Source organism: Pleuronectes platessa, unplaced genomic scaffold, assembly GCF_947347685.1.
Source record: "Pleuronectes platessa unplaced genomic scaffold, fPlePla1.1 scaffold_309, whole genome shotgun sequence".
In the NCBI taxonomy this organism is placed as follows: Eukaryota; Metazoa; Chordata; class Actinopteri; order Pleuronectiformes; family Pleuronectidae; genus Pleuronectes; species Pleuronectes platessa.
The window spans coordinates 15154-26536 of record NW_026519181.1 but is presented as its reverse complement, the minus strand read 5'-3'; the positions used below and the strand labels follow the sequence as shown (position 1 = coordinate 26536).

The following is an 11383-nucleotide window of genomic DNA, read 5'->3' as shown; positions in this document are numbered from 1 at the left end:
ATCACGGGCAGGCCAGCGCTGCGTCCCAGAGAGAGGACGCTTCATCACCGCTTAAACTACAGCCTCCCATTTATTATGTGTATGTTTATAAATCACTAAGGAGACCTCGCATTCCTGAAGCCTGTAAAAAGAGAGAGGGAGGAAGAGGAGGAAGGTGGAAGTGAAGATGTGTGAGGAGGGACGAGGGGTCAGGACGAGGAGACGCTCTCAACGTCACGACTCAGTGTTTCATATTCTACAAATACAAGGATTTTGGGCGATGTTCAAAAACTCATTTGTTGATGTTTGCAGAGCCAAAGAATGACTTTGGTTTCCTGTGTGTGTGAAGCATCTCTCATTTCTTCTACTATCTTTACAAACCTCCGACTGAAACCGAACACATGAGGCTCGATTGTAATTATCCTTCTTTAAAATGCCTAAAAATACTTTGACCGATGATCTAAAAGGTTTCAATTAATATTCAAACCAAGAGAAATCCACAATTTCTCAACAGATTGTTTCATTTTGGTTTTAAATGGATCAAATCTTCTTTTCCTTTGTCTTCGCTCGTCTCTGCTTTAACTTCTAAGGAAAAGCAATCGGTTGCAGAGTCACGTCAGGTGGATTTTCTTCAGCAAAGGTGGTGAAGACAACAACTCCCATAATCCCACACTGTTTCCCAGCATCATCAAACCAGAGCCAATCCTCTTATTTCATAATCTCATTTACCAGTGCATGTTATTGTTGTGATTGAGAGACCCCTGGTTGAAATCCACCATTTCAACCCAACCCATTCTGATCTGTTTAACACCTGCAGCTGCACAGTGGCAGAAAGTTTGACTTGTGCACATCGGAGCCAAGAGAAACCCAGTCAGCCCATATAAGAGTGTGATGAACCAGAAAGTCCTGCCCAGGGTCTATATAGTCTGAGTGAAAGACATAACACACGTGTTTTACTGCGTGACCTACAACCACAGACACACACACACACACACACACAACGTGCACTCCTTCAGCTGTGGTATCACACAGGTGTCTGCTCAGCGTCAGGCTCCAGCGCCGGCCTCCTCAGACTAACACTCTGTGGTTATGGACAGTTAATATTAACAGTGAATTCCCGAGCGGCTGCCAGAACCGTCCGTCCACGGGCAAAGATACCCCCCCCCCCCCCCCCCCCCCCCCCACTGGAGATCAGTCAGAATCAACCAATCAGTTCTTTTATCCGGGATCTTTTTTTTTTTACAATCCCAGCTCGGAGATTTATGGGTTTCAGCGGCAGGACGTACGGTTATCCAATATAGGTATATACATGCTTTTTATGAAGCCGAGTGCTTTGACTCTCTCCATTCCCCCTCATAAAAGATGACACATTCCTCCACTGTGCTCAACCCTTCACAGGGTGTTTGGCTCCAGGCTCCGGGTGAAGGCCGACTTCTCTCCTCTTTGTTCGTCTCCAGCTTGTTCTGACTTCTACGTCCAAACGCAGGGAAGTGAAAACAAGCAGTTGGTCCGTGACTGTTCCAGAGGAGTTTGTGAGGTGAACTCTGACTCACTCCTTTTCATGGCCCTGGTACTTCCTGTTTGATCTGTGACCTTTGGGTCGAGTATCAGCCTCCGTGTGTCCCAGGAAGACGGATACATGTGGAGGCGCTGGTTGGATGTGAGACAATATGGAGTTATTAAATATCTCTTCTGTTGTGTTTGTAGAAAACTCACTTCACTACTTCCACCCTTTTGTTAATGTGTTTATGAGATTGCTGAGGTTTTTATGATATTTTGAAATAGCAATTCACACAAAATATACAGATCGACTCGTTGAAATAGTGAATAAAGATAAATTAATTAATAAAGTGGTGTATTAAAATGTTTTCCTTTTTCCAAGGAAGTTATGTTTTAATCTCTGTTTGTCCAGAACTGTTTCTTCACTCTCTTCAATGTCCTTAGGGGAATTTTTTGGGATTTTTAAAGACGTTTTTTGACACTTTCCCAAAACACAGGGGTTAGGGTTAGGAAGTGTGGGGTTAGGATGTGTGGGGTTAGGGTGTGTAGGGTTAGGATGTGTGGGGTTAGGATGTGTAGGGTTAGGATGTGTGAGGTTAGGATGTGAGGGGTTAGGATGTGTGGGGTTAGGATTAGGTTTAGGATGTGTGGGGTTAGGATTAGGTTTAGGATGTGTGGGGTTAGGATGTGTGGGGTTAGGATGTGTGGGGTTAGGATGTGTGGGATTAGGTTGGGTGGGGTTAGGATGTGTGGGGTTAGGATGTGTAGGGTTAGGATGTGTGAGGTTAGGATGTGAGGGGTTAGGATGTGTGGGGTTAGGATTAGGTTTAGGATGTGTGGGGTTAGGATTAGGTTTAGGATGTGTGGGGTTAGGATGTGTGGGGTTAGGGTGTGTAGGGTTAGGATGTGTGGGGTTAGGATGTGTGGGGTTAGGATGTGTGGGGTTAGGATGTGTGGGGTTAGGATGTGAGGGGTTAGGATGTGTGGGGTTAGGATTAGGTTTAGGATGTGTGGGGTTAGGATGTGTGGGGTTAGGATGTGTGGGGTTAGGATGTGTGGGGTTAGGTTTAGGTTTAGGATGTGTGGGGTTAGGATGTGTGGGGTTAGGATGTGTGGGGTTAGGATGTGTAGGGTTAGGGTGTGTGGGGTTAGGATGTGTGGGGTTAGGATGTGTAGGGTTAGGATGTGTGGGGTTAGGATGTGTGGGGTTAGGATGTGTAGGGTTAGGATGTGTTGGGTTAGGATGTGTAGGGTTAAGATGTGTGGGGTTAGGATGTGTGGGGTTAGGATGTGTGGGGTTAGGATGTGTGGGGTTAGGATGTGTAGGGTTAGGATGTGTGGGATTAGGATGTGTGGGGTTAGGATGTGTAGGGTTAGGATGTGTGGGGTTAGGATGTGTGGGTTAGGGTTAGGGTTAGGGTTGTGGCTTTGACCCTTGAACCTCTCACCGCTAGGCCCTCGTGATCTATGACGTGTCCCTCAAGAGTGTCTCTGAAGGAGCTTCTGCAGAAATACAGTTGAATTATTGTTCGTCTGTGATGATATTGATGAAGGATTTAAATTCTATCACATGATTTAGATCAAAACTACAGTTGACATGAAGATGAGAGGAAGCGGCTTCAGGTAGAGAGTCAGGATGAAGTTTGAATAAACTTTCTAAGAGTTTTTGATCTGCTAATTGATCCATTACCTCCTGTGTATGTTCTTGAAACAGAAATAAATGGATATTAGTAAAGAAAAATCCTTTTTGCATCATTTACAAGTTGATTAATATTCTAAAAACCTTCTGTGTATAAGAAGCCGGTCTCTGTCGGGTTCTGACCCTCGGTGCTCGCCCGGCCCTCGTTCATGTCACCACTCACCCAGGGCTCCTCTTAATTGAGACGTATATGTATTGATCAGCCGAATCTACAAGTCACTCATTGAGTATGAAAAATGAAGAATGGGAGGGAGCGGGGGAGGGAGGGGGGGGGGGGGGATCAATTATATAGATCTGCAGGCCGAGCCCACATCCTCTGTGCATGCCTGTGTTTGCACGTGTGTGTCGGGTGCTGCAGCCTTATTGGACTTCTGAATGAGTGATGACATCGTCCCAGTCTGGGCAATTACCAGCAGCGCTCGTTTATTAAAGAGGGGATGGAGAGATGGAGGAAGGAGGAAGGAGGGCGGGGGTGCCAGGGGAACAAGGGATGAATACGAGGAGGAAATGACACAGCCAACAAACGCAGGAAATTATACATTTATTCCATATTATTCATTGAACATGTAAAGTTGAGCTATTTCAACGTAGAGATATTTCACATTCTCCAGCTCCTCGTGCCTGTGTGTGTGTGTGTCGGGTTGTGTGTTTGTTGCGGAGCTGAGAAGATGTGTTGGATTTCTGAGCTGCTGTTTTTCGGAGGAACAGCTCATTTCCCAGCCGATGCATCCGATCGATTTCCAGGTTTAGATCATTTTATCTTATTAGCTAACGGCCATTCATCAACGTCCTCCTATGAGCACATCTGATTAGAACACGGAGCAGATCAAGTAGAAGCAATTATCACAACGCAGAGCTGCACGCGGCCACATGGCCACTCACACAATGGAGCTTCTGTTGAATTAGCCTCTTGGCGACTCAGTCAGATGGAAAGTTGGAGGATTAGTGAGCTGATGAGCTGATGAGCTGATTAGTGAGAGAAGAAGACAAGACATGGAACATGGTGGATTCCAATGTTCCAGATTCACACAGTTACACACAAGTAGACTCCTTCAAACTGGATGTACTGACCTACAGCAGCATGTTGTTATGCCTGTGTGTCAGTGGCCCGACACATTGTGTTTCTGGTTCTTGTGAACATAATATCTCAAGAAGAGGGGATTGGTTCAAATGGACCTAACGATGACCTGATTGGACGTCGTGGTCCATGTCAACGTGGCCGTGACCTGAAGATAAACGAGGAAAACCTCCAGAAAACCATTAAAGTTTAGAACCAACGCTCACGTGGATTCATGATGGACTGAGCAGAATGTGTTGGTCAACAGTCAAAGTCACTGTGACCTCACAAAACATGTTTTTGTCTTCGAATGGAACGTCCCAGAAGGACAGTGGTGGGGTGGGGGGGTTTCTGGAAATGTAATACAGTCAGTCGGTCACAGGTACCGGTCGTGTTGACCTCAGATCATCGTGAATGCAGTTGGTTGGTGGAAGAATGAATCTGCTCTGGTCGGCTCAGGGCGGTAGTTTAATTTCCATAAACTACAAAACAGGCACAAATGTTTAGAATAATTATTAATTTAGTAACAAGAAGCCTCCCCCCCCCCCCTCTGGTTGAAGATGGAGGTAACGTCCTGATTCTTACATTTGGTTCAGAGAACTTTTCAATCAAACAAACGTTCAAACTCCAGTTGCCCCATGTTCCTACATAAAGAGAACCCCCCCCCACCTCCTCTCTTTTCTCACCCTGTCTGTCTGCATGTCTGAAATGCTAAGAAAACACTGTGGCCATGTTGGCTGTGCTGGGAATCCGTCAGCAGCCGCTCGGTGATCAATGGGAAAGAAAACAAACTGTGGCCAAAGGAATTCTTTGGGGTTTGAACTTTCTCCACTCGGAGCCGGTGCCAGGGAGAGAAACCAGCGTTTGACAAATGATGGTCGAGAAGCTTCAAGAAGTTCTCTGACCCGGTCGCTCTCTGCAGGATTTACTGTCCTGTAGATTCAAACTGGTGAAATGACAGATTCTGATCTTTAATCTACAAAATCTGAAATCTCACAATTCCCCAAAAACATTCAGAGCCTTAATGGTTGATGTGACTGGGAACCATCTTCAGGTCTAAGGAGCTTGAGTCTGAGACTTTAGGCTTCTCCAGTCATGTGTGGTTTTGTCCTCATCACACAGGAGAGTAGTTTCCTGATACTCTCATGAAATGATCTTTAAATACAGTTTAGTGAACTCTAAGTGGACCGAGGCCTGATTGAAGACTGAGTCCGGCTGAGACCCGTGACCAGGACTGTGTCTGGTTCGTGGTCACTTCCCAGTTCAAAGCTTTCTGGTCACTGTGGTTGGATTCCTAGATTCCTGGTGTTTCCAAACTTATTAAATTTCACCTTTATTCAGGTCAGTGTGAGCTTTTTGGAAAGATTTCATAACATATGTTTGCCCAAAATGTTCAAACAGAGATTTACAGAAGGTTTGTTGGATTTCAGGGCTTTGGTTTTTGTCGTTACATTTATTGTGAAGTGTGCGACCATCATTCCAAAGTCCAGGAAATTCAATTTTTACACGAGTAGAATAAAAATTCAAATGTACGTCAAGAATAAGTTTAGTGAAGATGATGCAATGATGGCAACACTTTCCAGTCTCAAAAAACAGATCATAGATATCACTTTTTATACATTTGTTTAATATGTGTTATTGATTGCAGATCTATATACATGTTTGTGTCTATTTCTGTGTACACGCATCCATCTACATATGTGAGTATATCTGCGTTGCCTGTACCAGAAACACACGTGTGTCTATTTCCACAGACTAACACAGTGTGTGTGTGTCACAGTGTGTGTGTGTCACAGTGTGTGAAATAGTAAACAGTGCCTCATTTGCCCCTTATCCATTCAAATCACATTTTGCCCCCGAAATCCCCCCCGATCCTCACATGGGTGATTGTGCAGTGCTCCGCCCCCTCTGTTATGTATACACACATTCATAGATTGTGGAGGCGTGCTCGACTCATGACTCAACCCCAGACGTCCGCCAGTGCCACCGTGTTGTTCTAGTGGTGCCACAGCTCCGGAGCGTCCTCGCTCTGTTGCTGCCGTGTCACGAACCCACACAGAGGCCATATTGTTCGTGGGGCTTGGGAAAGACCAGAGTTCAAGGACATTAATAGCCACAATGTGTAACCCCCCCCCCCCCACCCACCTCCCCCCCCCGGGCCACATCGCACTCATTCAGCTTTTAGGAAAATCTGGGTTTTGAAAAAACGGGGGATGTTTCATCTGGGAAAGTACCATTGACAGAACCTCACTATACTGGGGGAGCAACTGGTGACTACTATTTGAACTTTTATCAATTTATGACTTGAATGTGAGTTTGACATAAATAATATATCATATGCACAGTGAACGCTGTAATAAAACCAGATTGACAGAATCCTTTCTAAGCTTAAATAAACATGTTATTCTACTTTCCCACATGTGAACTTTATATTAGTTTATGGTAACTTTGCTTTAAATCAGTGTGTGAGTGACGGTAACGTCTCTTTATTCTTGCTGATAACATTTGTTAATATCCCAAACAAATTTGTGTTGGTCTGTGTTTGTGCACATGTGTGTTTCATGTGAGTTAAAGTAGGAAAGACAAGAGATAATAGCTTCCTCTTTATATCCTGAGCTGAAGAGGAGCAGGACCTTCACTAACTCATCTCCCCCTCTACATATATTTATATTTATCTATACACCCCCTCTGGTCTCGATTTAACACACAAGGTTTGTCTCTGATCATAAAACCAATGTTTAGCCCCCCCCCCCACAGTGTGGTAGGTGAGCCTCTATGTGCCACATCACGCGTGCCCCTGAGGAGCCGGCGGTGATTAGCCGGCTCTCGTCTACCGGCGCTAATTGACCAACCCGGCGTCACCTTCACTGTCGTCTAATTGGTCTTAACGAGGAAACAGAACAGCAATTAAAGTGACCGAGTCACGGCTTCGGATAAAAACACCTTCACTGACTGTTCTCTGTGGTGAGGCTGAAATGTGATAAGTAGAGGGAAGTTATTAAATAGAACAAATTTGACTTTTACTCCGATATGAAGAACCAACAATCTTACTCATTGCTTTCTGTCTGTTTGACGATGGTTGATGGAAACTGATGTGAAGACAAATCAATCACTCAATAAAGTTTTTGTTTATTGTGTCGTTCAAATGCCCCGAATAATAAAACAGTAGGTAAATAAACAGTAAAACATTAAGAGCTGCGTTAAAATGTCAATAAAATGTTGTGAAACTTATTAAAGGGAAATCAACAAATAGAATAAAGACAATAAAGTTAAACTAAAGAGACGGAGAAGATCAAAAGAACAACAGAATATCTCTTAATTTAAATTCTTCTATTGTGAACCGTGACAGACTTGAGAATTAAGATATGAAAAACAGGCTTTGACAAATACTCACATCTACATATCTATAAACCCTGGAGTCCCACGTTATAAAGACAGAGACCAGAGGCCACTGTTTCATTAGAGGTGTCTCACACATGAATATTAAATCACCATCCTCCTTCACCCCCCCCCCCCCCCTCCTCTGCTTTTATTTTTATGTAAAACACATTGTGAAAGGTCAGTGGAGAGATGCACCGGAGAAAGAGCGAGAGCATGAGAGAGTCAGTTGTGTGTCCCTGCGTGTGTGTGTGTGCACGTCTGTATGTATATGTATGCGTGCATGTGTGGCTATGATTGTGAGTGTAACTCCTGGGAGTGTGTGTGTGTGTGTGTGTGTGTGAGTGCGTGTCTGTCTCCTATGCATGCTGTGCTCATTGAGAAGTGGTGTCTTGTGCCCGGGGGGGGGGGGGGGCGCGAGAGGGCAGGCAGGCGGCCGGGCGCCAAAGAAAGAGGTCACATCCATATTCATCGCATTGGACATGCACATGTAAACCACTTTTAATACGCCGTGACAGGGGAGAGTTGTGTTGAGGCGGAAGAAGACGTGACGATGACAAACATGTGAAGAACAGTTGTGAGAAACGTCCACGTGTGTCTTCATCTTTATCTTCATCTTCGTCTTCATCGGACTCGAGACACTCGGAGGATAACGACGATCTCAGAGACCTCGTGAATAAAGTTGGAATCAAACAAAAGGCCGATGCATTCAAAACAATATTTGATTTCGGAGGAGCTGCTTTAACCAAATAACTCAACCTTCACTATATTTAGCTGCAAGAGGTCATTTTCTGAAACGTGTAATCAGATGAGTGATGACAGAACCAGTGGTGAAGTATTAAATTACTTAAAAGGCAGTGAACTCACATCTGGACAAATGATAGAAGCCAAAAAGACTTTTAAAAATTAGATGTTTGAACTTTTTGAAGTATGAATGCATTACTTTGAATCCCCGTTATAAACAATATTGGGTTTTGCGCCAAATCAATTCCATCATCCCTATTTTCAAGACAAATAAATAATTATAACTATAGCGATCAATTCTTAGAAATACACACGGCACCAATATGAAGGATCAGGTAAAGAAGCCCAAGTTGAAAAATGAGACAGCTGCTTTATTCAGTTGTGTGTCTTCTATTTTCTTTGTGAATTGTGTGTTTGCAGTTCTACTCTGTGAGACATTCAGACGTCCAGCTCGTCTCCAGAGGGACGACCAGGAGAAAGGAATGCCGCTGGTAACAGGGCACCCTGAGGTCAGCGGGGGGGCATATCATCTTCACATCATAACGGGGGCCCAGGTAGAGCTGGTTATGACAATGTGGCATTGTGTGGCAGCGTTTGAAGCCGGCCAGTGGCAGCCCCTCACCCTACCCCCCCCCCCCGGCTTTGAAGTTGGCAATGATGGGGGGGGGGGTGGGGTGGAGGGGTGGGGTGGGGAGTACATGAAGAAAGAAATTAAAGATAATCCAGTCGAACGCTTCAGTGACGTGGACGCTGCACCTCAGAGACTTTCAGGAAGATGGTTCGGTCTCTGTCTCTGTGGAGGACGGGCCGGCTGCAGGTCCGTCTCCGTGGAGGACGGGCCGGCTGCAGGTCTGTGAAGTGGAGGACAGGACGGCTGCAGGTCTGTCTCCGTGGAAGACGGGCCGGCTGCAGGTCCGTCTCCGTGGAGGACGGGCCGGCTGCAGTTCCGTCTCCTTGGAGGACAGGTCGGCTGCAGGTCCGTCTCCGTGGAGGACGGGCCGGCTGCAGGTCCGTCTCCGTGGAGGACGGGCCGGCTGCAGTTCCGTCTCCTTGGAGGACGGGTCGGCTGCAGGTCCGTCTCCGTGGAGGACGGGCCGGCTGCAGGTCCGTCTCCGTGGAGGACGGGCCGGCTGCAGGTCCGTCTCCGTGGAGGACGGGCCGGCTGCAGGTCCGTCTCCGTGGAGGACGGGCCGGCTGCAGGTCCGTCTCCGTGGAGGACCGGCCGGCTGCAGGTCCGTCTCCCTGGAGGACAGGCCGGCTGCAGGTCCGTCTCCGTGGAGGACCGGCCGGCTGCAGGTCCGTCTCCGTGGAGGACGGGCCGGCTGCAGGTCCGTCTCCGTGGAGGACAGGCCGGCTGCAGGTCTGACCCGTGGAGGACGGGCCGGCTGCAGGTCTGTCTCCGTGGAGGACGGGCCGGCTGCAGGTCCGTCCTGTGGAGGACGGGCCGGCTGCAGGTCCGGCTCCGTGGAGGACGGGCCGGCTGCAGGTCTGTGAAGTGGAGGACGGGATGGCTGCAGGTCTGTGAAGTGGAGGACGGGCCGGCTGCAGGTCTGTCCTCCACGGAGGACGGGCCGGCTGCAGGTCTGTGAAGTGGAGGACGGGCCGGCTGCAGGTCTGACCTGTGGAGGACAGGTCGGCTGCAGGTCCGTCTCCGTGGAGGACGGGCCGGCTGCAGGTCTGTCTCCGTGGAGGACGGGCCGGCTGCAGGTCTGTGAAGTGGAGGACAGGCCGGCTGCAGGTCTGTCTCCGTGGAGGACGGGCCGGCTGCAGGTCTGTGAAGTGGAGGACCGGCCGGCTGCTGGTCTGTGAAGTGGAGGACCGGCCGGCTGCAGGTCCGTCTCCGTGGAGGACGGGCCGGCTGCAGGTCTGTGAAGTGGAGGACAGGACGGCTGCAGGTCTGTCTCCGTGGAAGACGGGCCGGCTGCAGGTCCGTCTCCGTGGAGGACGGGCCGGCTGCAGTTCCGTCTCCTTGGAGGACAGGTCGGCTGCAGGTCTGTCTCCGTGGAGGACGGGCCGGCTGCAGGTCCGTCTCCGTGGAGGACGGGCCGGCTGCAGTTCCGTCTCCTTGGAGGACAGGTCGGCTGCAGGTCCGTCTCCGTGGAGGACGGGCCGGCTGCAGGTCCGTCTCCGTGGAGGACCGGCCGGCTGCAGGTCCGTCTCCCTGGAGGACAGGCCGGCTGCAGGTCCGTCTCCGTGGAGGACCGGCCGGCTGCAGGTCCGTCTCCGTGGAGGACGGGCCGGCTGCAGGTCTGTCTCCGTGGAGGACAGGCCGGCTGCAGGTCTGACCCGTGGAGGACGGGCCGGCTGCAGGTCTGTCTCCGTGGAGGACGGGCCGGCTGCAGGTCCGGCTCCGTGGAGGACGGGCCGGCTGCAGGTCTGTGAAGTGGAGGACGGGCCGGCTGCAGGTCTGTCCTCCACGGAGGACGGGCCGGCTGCAGGTCTGTGAAGTGGAGGACGGGCCGGCTGCAGGTCTGACCTGTGGAGGACAGGTCGGCTGCAGGTCCGTCTCCGTGGAGGACGGGCCGGCTGCAGGTCTGTGAAGTGGAGGACAGGCCGGCTGCAGGTCTGTCTCCGTGGAGGACAGGGCGGCTGCAGGTCTGTCTCCGTGGAGGACGGGCCGGCTGCAGGTCTGTGAAGTGATCTGGACCGATGGGACTTTCTCCTGCAGGACACTTAACCTCCTGATACCCGGCTGCTGGTTCCCTTTGGACAATGACACCACTTACTGTCTCAATGTCATGAGGCACTGGGCTCATTCCTCTCTTGTGTGGGACCACAGTGGACCGTCCCCGGGGTAGGAGGGGGGTCACGGGGGGTCAGACTCTAGGGACGGGACTTTCTAGTAACTCTACTCCCGACTTCTGAGACAACACCGCCGTCCCCTGGGCATGTCCGCCCTCTGTGGGCTTCACTTCCCCCAGAAGGAGGGTTAACGGCGACAGGAGCTTCCCCGGGCCGACAGATTAAGCTATCGTCTTCCCTGCTCTCGTTAAAGAATTAGAACGCCCGACTTCCCCTGGACGCGA

General features: G+C 49.5%; 1 pseudogene; it reads right to left on the bottom strand.

Annotated features, from left to right (window-relative positions):
- Nucleotides 1-2434: 2434 nt before the first annotated feature.
- LOC128436470 (basic proline-rich protein-like) lies at nt 2435-11113 on the bottom strand (annotated as a pseudogene).
- Between the last annotated feature and the right edge of the window lie 270 nt (nt 11114-11383).